This window comes from Poecilia reticulata, chromosome 23, assembly GCF_904066995.2.
Source record: "Poecilia reticulata chromosome 23, P_reticulata-male-v2, whole genome shotgun sequence".
Lineage (NCBI taxonomy): Eukaryota > Metazoa > Chordata > Actinopteri > Cyprinodontiformes > Poeciliidae > Poecilia > Poecilia reticulata.
Genome location: NC_088852.1, coordinates 11007588 through 11018456, shown reverse-complemented (window position 1 = coordinate 11018456; position 10869 = coordinate 11007588).

Below are 10869 nucleotides of genomic sequence, written 5' to 3'. Positions count from 1 at the left end.
AACATACAGGCAGATGGGTACATGAACAGAGATGAGCATGGACTGTTTTCTTTTGCAGCCATCTGTCAATTGTCACAATCTCGAGGGAGGCTGCATACTGCGCCTTAGTTGGGTGCTAAAACGAACGACTTGGCAGATGTTTGGGAACTTACTAAAAACCTATCCGGTCTCAACAAAAACCTGCCAGCTTCATTTCCCATGGGGCAACACAGCACAGTCTTGTCTTGTAGTGTCACTTAATTAATGACATCATGGCAAAATGAGTGGAAAAACATCTGTGTTTGCCTACTAATTGTCTCTGGAAGACATGCATCACAGAGAAAAAGTCAGGACGCTCATAGCGCCTGGGAAAATATTGATGTTGGGTAAAGATGTTTTTCACATTATAACCACAAACTTCAATGTAGTCTTGGAAATTTATGAAATCGATCAATACATCATTACAGAAATCACAAATGAAAATGTGCACATATATTTGCCTGCTATCATCATTATTCCTATACACTTAAGTAGTTACCTGTGCCAATCAGATAATTTTAGACATTCCCTTCCTGGTTATAAAACGTGACGCTTTGGATATCTAACAGAGTCCTGACCTATCCAAGCAATTTGGTACCCCTGGAAACCTACCAATAGATGGGGTGAAGAAAGCATGACTAATGGCAGCATCTGATGCATCCAGAAAGCGATATATACAGAAAGTTAAATACCACACTCAGAAGACTTTGTAGTTTTTTGTGAAACCATGTGCGATTGTCTTTCAACATAACACATGACTTTGTTGCTTTATTATACAAAATTTCAATGAAATACATTAAACGTTGAGATGTGACAAGCTAAAAAATGTTAATGGATATGAATACTTCCCATAAAATTCCGTAAATTTCTTTTTATTTATTTGAGTGAAAGGTTATCCAATGATATTACTTCCACATTCAGAAGCAATGTTTCCAGTCGCATGTAAGACACGTCAACATCGCCTCTGAAAAAAAGAAAGAAAAAAAGATGGTTTAACAAGCTCCGTCGATGCATTTTGCGTTTGCGCGCACTTCCTAGAATTCTCTATTAATCATTTTACAGCCTGACCTCGATAAAGGATAATGAAAAATGATGTAGGTTTGATTAATGCGACATGCACACGCAGCCGCACAGCCCTCAGCATATTGCAAGCAACACCTCCCAGACAATAGGCAACGTGTTCGGTCAATCCTCGTTGCTCCCGCAGTCCCGTGTCAGCCACTGATGGATGGCGTAGTGAAGCTTCCATTGTTCGTGAACATTACGCAAATTAGCTGAGTCCAAAAGCTTGCTCCCCGCTGATGTGACCAGAGCTCCCCTGTGAGAGCAGATTAGTTACTTAAATCATCTGTTTGAAGGAATAAGCCTTTCTAAAGCTATTTCTTTGCAGAATGATGAAGTTTTACTGTTAGATTTTTTTAGTTTCAATAAAACAGACTAAAGATAAGTTTCTTTTTCCACTTCGGTTCTTGGGTTTAAATGGAGGTTTGATTAAAAAAAATGTATGACTTGGTCAAAGATTCTCCAAAAGGATTGATTATTTTTTTATCACATCAAACTTTAGCCTCCTTATACAAGTAAGCTAATCAGCTTCCATCTACCTCTGCTTGCACCAATATTCAGCCCTAACTGTTCACTTTAAAGGATATTGGGATCAATAACAAGTCGATTCCCAACAGTGAAAGCCGCAGTTTGGGTCCACGTTTCCACAAGTGCGTTTAAATGCAATCCACATCCGTTAGTTTGAGGGTTATGCGAGGATGAAAGGTGCTTCAGTCCATCACAAGTACAGATACGTAGAATTTTGTGAAACACTGCTGGGAACTAAAGATGAATGTGTTGGAAGGCAACTCATTCCACCTGTCAAATATACCATGGATGATCTGTGATGTGTTTTCTCTCTTCCAAAGGTACTTTTTAGAAAGCGTGCCATCGTTAGCTCTTCGAAATACAAGGCAATCGTGAATAAAATTCTCAAAGTGGGGCTCATTTGTTCTTCAAACACATCTGGAGAGATTTTGTAAAGTCAAAAGTCCCTCTCTGTTTGCTTCAGGCTTGAGTTTCAGAAATTTTGTATGAGAACTGTCAGAAAGGGTGCAAGTATCTGCGCCAGATGTGATTTTTTTTTTCCCCACTGCCAAATAAATGTTTGATTCGTTGACGATTTTCAGGGTGAGAGTACAGTGCAGCAATAAAATAGGAATTTACTTTAATTTGTTTCTATGCTTTTTTCAGGGTTGCCAATAATTGTTAGGTTAAATTCAACAATGCACTTTCATGAAGCTTCTGAATACAAAGGGTGACAACACAAGCAAATTTAGTCCCTTTGGACTCTTATTGGGGAGAGAGAGAGAGAGAAAACCAAGGTCTTTCAGGTATTTATTTATTTAATTTCAGAAACTGTAATGGTGGTTTTCCTAAGGCAGAAAATCTGTTTTATTTTGGAAGTAATTTAATTTTCTTTTCTTTTTCACCAAGTCTTTCATAACCCTTTTAAATGTAATAGTGCAATCTGTGTCCCTTCAGTAATTTAAGTTTTAGAGGTTTTTTTATTTATCTGTCCAGCATATTGTCCTCCACCATGCAAAGATATATTTTCACATATAAATACACCATATTGTGCTAAATGTAGCTCACGCAAACCCCTGTCAGATTTCTGTGGAAAGTAACGTTCTGATTTGACTAAGATTTCTGACTGGATGCGACATTAATGTTTTGGAACCCCAAACGTAAATCTGACAGCTAATCTGTGGAGGGATCTGAAAGGAGGCAACACACACATTTCCAAAAAAAAAAAAAACACCAGTAGAAACATGTCTTGTAAAAGCTTTGAGAACTAAGATTCTAGATTTATTTTTTTTCATGCTTTTTCTTAATCAGACTGAAAAAAGATTCATGTTTCTGGGCTGTTCTTGTCATGCCGTGATTTTATTTTTTTGTTTAATCATTTTCCATTTCTCGCCTCATCCCTTACTCTTGATTGCCTACTACTGCATTCATTAAAAAAAATCAAAAATGCATGTTTAGAATCAGTGTTGATCAATTTGAAGACTTCCAGGCTCAAATACCTGCAACTGGTCAAATTGGCATGTGGTGAAACAAAAACACTTCTGTTTTGATGCATAAGTTACTTACTATGTTCTTTGGGAAAAATAAGAAAATATATCCAGTAACCTAATTTTGAATTGGGTTCTTGTGGCATATTCTTCCCATCTCTGGTGTTCATTGTTCTGTGTGATCCAACATGAACAAAGTCATTCTGAAGAAGCAGACAAGTCCAATCTGCTGCCTCAAAAAGCCATTAACCTCTTTGAACGGCTAGATCTTGCCCATCGACTTCTGACTGCCCTTTTTGTCAGGTGCGATTTTGAAACCAATTTCCTTCCTTTCCCAAAAACTACACTACGCGGCTTCTCGATGTTCGACGTTCCAATCGGCGCCATTCGTTTAGGTGACCAAAGGGAAGAGATCTGTTAAAATGAGACAGAGAAAAGCTAAACAAATGCAGATTATAATAAGCCGGGCATGTCTGACCTCCTGGGATGAGCAGCAAATGGCTGTAATTCTGTGCTAAAGGTTAGAGTGGTGTCAATTGTAAATAGTGAAAGGCGTGACCCCACCAATGCCAGAGAACGTCAAATGAAGGTTAAAGGTCAGAGAACAAGGGCTTTGGGTTAATAAGGTCAGGCAGTGATACATTACAGTACTCCTAGTGCAAATAACTAATGGAAACCAATGAGGGGTAAGTTTATTATTTATTTTTTTAAATAACGGATCTCGTTCGTGTCTGAATTAAAGTCGCTCAAGTCTCTTTATTTTGTTTTAAACTTGCACAAAGCTGGTTAGTAGCAGCAGCTGAAGTGTTGTACATGTTTCTAATCACATTTCAATTTGCCACAAGTGCATAAATTATAGTTTGTTAAATATACAAGAAAGCTTTGTAGTATGTATTTACCACAAAGCTGGACATCACAGCACGGCGCTTGGCCATGAATATGACCCCAATTTCAACGGAGACCAAAGTGCATCTAATATAATGATGAGTCGTTATGGTCGTTAGCAGGAGTAATAAAGAAGAAAATATGGGACTCTTTCTTGTGACATGTTTGGAAAGGTTTTTCAGGAACATAAGTATTTTTATTGTTAAACCTTTGCACAGCTTGTCATATTAAAACCCTAAAACTCCATGTATTTTTATCAAGGTTGTCTGTGACATACTGTCACATAATGGTGTACAAATGAATAGTTTTCAACATTTTGTATAAGTAGATATCTGAAATTTTTGTATTCAGGAGCCCAAAAAGGCCAATAGCAGCCATTAATTGCAATTAGAGATGGAAGTTTTTAACAGTTTCTACCAACTTTGCACATTGTTTTTTGGGGGGTTTTTTTGCAACAAGTTTAAGCGCTTAGTAAATTTTTGATTGGATTTAATTCTAGGTTTAGGTTTGCGATCATTCCAACACCTACGTTTTCTGTTATCTAAACACATTTTCAGTTTTTAGATTAGCCAAACCAATGGGGAAAACAACTCAATTAATTGCTGTATGTTGCAACAAAGATGTCGGTGTTTAAAAGATGGAAAATACTACAAAAGAACTTTATCGCGGCTTTCAGTGAGATGCAGAGCTGTTTTATTCATCTGATATTGCTTAAATCAGCTTTATAATCTCTTTGTTTAGCTTCCTTTTTTTTTTTTTAAATGCCAAGATTCACATAAGAGGAAGATTGCAAAGATTAGACAATCGGGAGCAAGAGAGTCAAAACTTTTCATCTGTCGCATACTCCATAACGAGCCTAAAATCTGAGCGTCTGCAAAAGATGGAAGAAACTGTCATCAGAAAGATATTTGCATAAGTGCTCAAGAATAAAGCGGTGATCCGGAGACCCCCCGACTGATGTAAGCGCCGGGTTCCGGTGCGGGCCAGCTACGAGAGAAAAGACTGCGACGAGATCCGGTTGATCAGACAACAAGACTTGCAATTATCTCTGCTGCAGCCCAATCAGGCACACCGTGCCGAAGCAAAGAGGCCACAATCAATCTCCACTACTTCTAATGAGCAACATATTTTTCCTCCGCCGTTGAAAAGATAATCAGTAGCCGAACAGACGGGTCAACAGGTCCTCGCTGCAACGATGTCTCAAAACAACAATTGGCTCAAATCTTTATCAGGTGCGGCAGATTTACTGCTGGAAACCTTAAATCCGTCAAACAATTAACATTTTGTTTGGTGAAAAAAAAGAAGCTGTAACCTTCAGCGCTGTCAGTTTTACGTTTAATTTAAATTATGCACAAATGTGAGCTTGTGTGTGTGGGGGGGGGGGGGGAAACAAAGTAGATTTTTTTCTTTTTTGTGGAGCAGCTACTGCTGAAAAGAACACAGAGTGCTTTCATAATGTGTAGTGCATGTTTGAGTTATTACCAAAGTAATAGATGAACTACATTTCTGGGGAAATCTCCAGACTTGAGCACGAATGCATTATTTTTCAAATGAAGATGAAGGAAATGCACTCAGGAAGATTCATTAATTCAGTTTAAATCACTTTTTTTATTTCTATTTTTTTTTTTTAGGTCTGCACAGAATTTCCTACGGTACTGTCTTTTGGAGCACAAATGAGCACTACACGTAGTTTTTCAATTTTTTTAAACATTATAATAAACTATACAGAGAAAATGTATGATCAAGTAGCCTATTGCTGAACAAAGTGCGCTTTATGAATTACATTATTTTGTGACTGATTTGATGATGGCGTTGAAATCGGCTTCTTTTTTTTTTTATACATGACTCTCTAATCTGATCTTTAATTGTTGCAATCTCTTTAATCCCATTTGCATGCAAATTGTGATGTGTTGTTTTGAAACGTAGCTTCTTGAATTTGTGACAATCTAAATCCCACTATGTTTCTGCGAATGATCACAGGTGGAAGTTAATGAAACTCATGTTTTGCATGAGTTCATCCATTCTTATCCTGCTGTAGCTCAGCTATGTAAAGTGACATTAGATGTCAGATCTTGATGTGTTTTTATTTTTTGTCCACTTGATTTATACAACAAAAAACAGCAGAAAGGGAAGGCATTTTTTTTGTACTCCTACATTGCTGTCCTTGAACTTTTTTGCTATGTGAGTTCATTCTGTTTTTTGTGGAAGGACACCCTTTTGTGGTTACGTTTCTTACATAAGATTAAGCTGTTGTAGCTGCAAGAAAACACGAAAAACATTAGCGGGTTATGCTTCACAGGCAATGTTCATGAGTAGTTTATGTGACCGTACAAGCAGTGGAACTGAAAACGTAAGCGGCGGTGCAGATTCTCTCATAAATGTGTCTCATATCCTTTTTTTCAATCACAAACCGTTTCAGCCAAAATCTCTTTGCGAAAACACTGTCGATGATTGTGCCACGCAACAATTTTCAAAGAATCATTTTTCTCGTAGGAAAATTGAGTGAGCCTCATTCTGGAGAACTCATTCATCCGTTTGCGTACCAAGTTTGACCTTCTGCCCACTCACGCTTGCTAAAATGTTGGAACAAAGACGAATTTGTCTCACCGTTGCACGAAGACAGTTTGATTGAGGAGCTTAATCTGCCGCCGGCAACCTTAAGTGTCAGTGAGAGCACCAAAACAAGAGAAACTGTACTCATTCTTTTGCTACTATGGCGCTCCGGTCAGACTCACTCGACACAGCCGCTTTGTTATGTTTCTGGGGAGAAGGGAGCTCCCAGGTCAAATCAGACAGACATATATATATATATATATATAATTTTTTTTTTTTCATAGACGCAGCAGAAGATCCGTCTGAGCACGCTCTCACACACACTCACAGGTGCACACATCATTATAAGCGTGGCTCCACCATATGAGGCTATTTCAGTGACAGATCTCTGCTTAGCGCTCCTCTGTCATCAGCTCTGTCATATTGCCTCGTTGCCATGACAACCACAGCATGATTTCAAGAAAAGCAGGTTAAAAAAAAGGGGGGGGTTAGGGGGGGTCTTACCCCGCCGCACCCTTCTTCATCAGTTTCTGATTTTAACAAACACGTGGCACGCGAGGAGATAATGCAAGAGAGCTAATTTTTTTAAAAATTATTGATTTTTGATTATTATGAAATGAGAAAAGTCCAATAATCTCTGATGGGTGGGTTTTGTCTTTTTAACAACCAGGACACAATGCTGTAAAAAGCTCCTGACAGCAATATGGCTTTCTGTGTTGCCATGTACCAATAAAAAAAATATCTACAGTCTGACCTTTTGTGCTTTTTTATTTTTATTTTTTTTTATTTTGACCCCATACAGTCCGGTTGTAAAAACATGGCTCTATATTGGCTCATAAAGTACTGACAAGGCTGATGCTAAAAAGAAACAACTTTGCTAGGTAAAAGTAAGCTCAAGACTGCGATCCATCATATGTGATAACAAATGTCAAATCTAAGTAATGCACACGTATATAGAGCCTTACATGAATAAACAGTTCAATGTAATTTATTGGTACAAACCTGCATAAAATAGTGTGTAATTATGAAATGAAAGAAAAGTAATGGGTGATTTTTTTTTTTTTTTTGCCTTTTGTGCGAAGCATTTCACCCTCATACTATTAAAAAAATCAAATGCAAAAGAAAGTACTTCAAAAGTCACATGCGTAATAACTAGCATGTGCATTGTCCTGAAAACATTATCACTCTGTGAAGCATTGTGGTGGTAGCATCATGCTGCTTTATCTCAGCACAGACTGGTAGAGACATAAAAAAAATTAGCTTAGTAACTCAATCAATGTGTCAGTGGTAATAGTAATAGTTTTTTTTTTTATCCAAGAAGGCCCAACTAATAACCTAGTTAGTTCTTGTTAAGACGGAGAAATAAATATTAAGTAGACGCATCATCCGGAACAAGTAAACAATTGAAATCGGGAGTTAAGCTGGATTTGCCTCTCATCCCAGGTGTTGATAGATTGGATGGTGAGTGACAGAGATTGCATTGTTGCACCTCGCAGAGCTATGTGTGACACGTCAATATGTTAAAACCATATCATGAATGTGATAAAATTGTTTTCTGCAGACAGTGTTAGTGCGGTTGAGAAAGCTCTGTACCTGTCGTGTCCTGCACCGGTCTCCTATTGTGATTGTGTCTGTTTTCCTGAGGTGAATTTTTTGCCGGAGCTGTCTGGTGCTGAAACAGATGTAGACCGTTTTTGAGAAGTTAACATAACCTTAATTCTTGTTTGGTGCATTTGATTGAGGTTCAAAAAGTGGCTTGTTGGTCTGCAGGTTGGTGTTTATAAGAAAAAGAAACTTTTGATTTAAAGAAGGAGCTTTGCTTTTCAGTGACTGCATCATATATTGTGTTTAGGTGGCAGTTACTGCCTCCTCTAACTCATTGGCAATCAATTAGTTGTATTTCATCTTTTACAAGGGTTCTTGGGGTGAGGGAATGAGGAGGAAAATGAGGAAAAATATGGAGCAGAAGATCGATAGGAGGATTGGTGCTACATCTGCAGTGTCGCAGTACCAATCTCCTGTGGTGAAGAGAGAGCAGAACCAATAGGCAGAGTCGGTCCTTGAGTCCAGCACCATCATTCTGACCACAGGGGCCCTTCAGGGATGCATTCTGAGCCCCCTACTTTCCATCTCGCTGAGCCAAAGCTGAACAGCAACATATAAGTACGTCTTTATCAAATTTTCAGACAATACCACTGCGGTGGAGCTCATTCACGATGAGTCAAACTACAACGATGAGGTGAGCCAGACGGCCATGTGGCGCAGCGGCAACAATCTCTCTCCTATTTATGGGAAAAACAACAGAGATTCTTGTGGACTTCCGGAGAGCTGCCACCCAGCGCCCCGCACTGGTCATCAGCATTAGCATCAAGTTTCTGGGTGTACATTTCACTGAGAATCTCACCTGGAGCATTGATCCCACACCATTGGCCAGAAAACCTCAGCAAAGCCTCCACTTCCTCTGCAAACTAAGACGACCAGTCCACATCATGTCCACGTCCACATATCAGCTTAGGTTTCCATCTCCTATTGGAATAATGATTAAAAAGAAATCACAAGGTAAGACCTGTGATCTTGATGGTCTCATAGGAATTTTCAGCAATTTGATGTCAGTTGTAAATCTCAGCTGGTAATAATAGGTTCAACCCTAAACCTTTTTAGTGTCTACAAAATGGCAGCATAGCACATAATGTTTGAGTGGAAATCTGAATCTCCTCTTTCAAAACTGTTGGTGCATAATGGGCCTTGGCTAGCTGAGCAGAAAGTCCTCAATTAGAATTGATTTCAGATTCAAATTAGATTTAAGGCCAGTGAATGAATGTTATCGATGGGAAAAAGGTCCATTCAGTTGAGGGTGGGGAAAAATACTTTGTGTTAGCTACCATTTATAACAACAAAAAAAAAAAGGCCTGACCAACCAATGTTGATTAGCATTGGAAGAGTTGAGGTAATCTGATCCTTCCACCACTTTGACCTCTGTGGTCACAATGGAGCTGCGTTCTGGCTTTTTGTAAATGCTACAACCTGGTTGGCTTCAATTTACTATCTGTGAAATTACGTTTATTTCAATATAAGCATATTCTTTATGATGTAAAACATAACCCTTCTGCTTTATCTAACATTTAGTGTCTTGTAGTCGTTGGACTTTGGTTGATTTTTTTTTATTTTTATTTTGGTGGTGTTATTGTTTAATTTGCACGTTTCTGGTTCTTGGTCCGATCCTTTGTCACGTCTGTTGTGGTAAGATGTTTTTGTTTGGCTGTTTTTACCCTTTGTTATCAAGTCAACACTGTGCATTGTAGAATGAGCGAGTCAGTTAAGCAATCACATCCTTTTATTGTGCAAAGAATATTTCAAATGCATGCACAATTATTCCATAAATATTGTTGAATATAAGCCAATACTTGAAATATAACAAGAAGATGCTCTGAGGCCCTCAGTGAACTATAAACAATAAAAGTTAATGTGGAAAAGCAGTGAAAGGCAGAGCAGTTTATATTCCCCTCAATGATAATACAACAAAATGGTTTGATCAATCTTCTTTTACAACCCAGCAGACTAATTAGTTCAGCCCAAATGAAAAAAAATTAAATAAATCTGGGCAGTCATTAATGTGTACATTTAAAAGAAAATAACACTTGTTCTATTTTCACTTTTCAATCTAATTCTGTGTTTTGAGGATTACAGACTTTGGGTAGCCCTGCGACAGACTGGCGGCCTGTCCAGGGTGACCCTGCCTCTCGCCCGGAACGTTAGCTGGAGATAGACACCAGCAACCCTCCTGACCCCACTAAGGGACAAAGGTGTAAAGGAAATGGATGGATGGTTGGACTTTGGGCACAGTTGGAATTGCAAGTTTTTGGAGGATTGATGCCAACCAGGTTTAGATCTCAAGATGCTAGATTCAGGTTTGAACTGTGAAGGTTTTGGGGTTTTTCTTTTTTCAAAAATTGAACAAATTAGCACTCTGAGATAGCCTTAGACAGTGATGATTTCTGAATCAATGCTACTTTTAGTTTAAAATGTCAGTGTGAACAGAAAACTGTGAGGGATTCTATGAATGAAAGGTAGGGTGTCATCTCAACATCTGCTCTTTTTGTGCCTATACTAGCCAAAAGTCATTGTTTCCAGAGCTTTTTTTGCTTTTGGCCGCACCTCGGCTTGGCATTCAGACTCGGAACAGCGACCCAACACACACTCATAAGGAGGATCACGGAGACAAAGGCCACTTTCTTATCTGTCTGACAGACAGCGGCTTGTCCTCCAGTCAGGATTAGACAGAAAAGGTGTCACCAGCAGCTGGAAGCAGGAAGTTGGACAGAACGCAGCAGCAAGAACCACACTTGGAGTTCAGCGG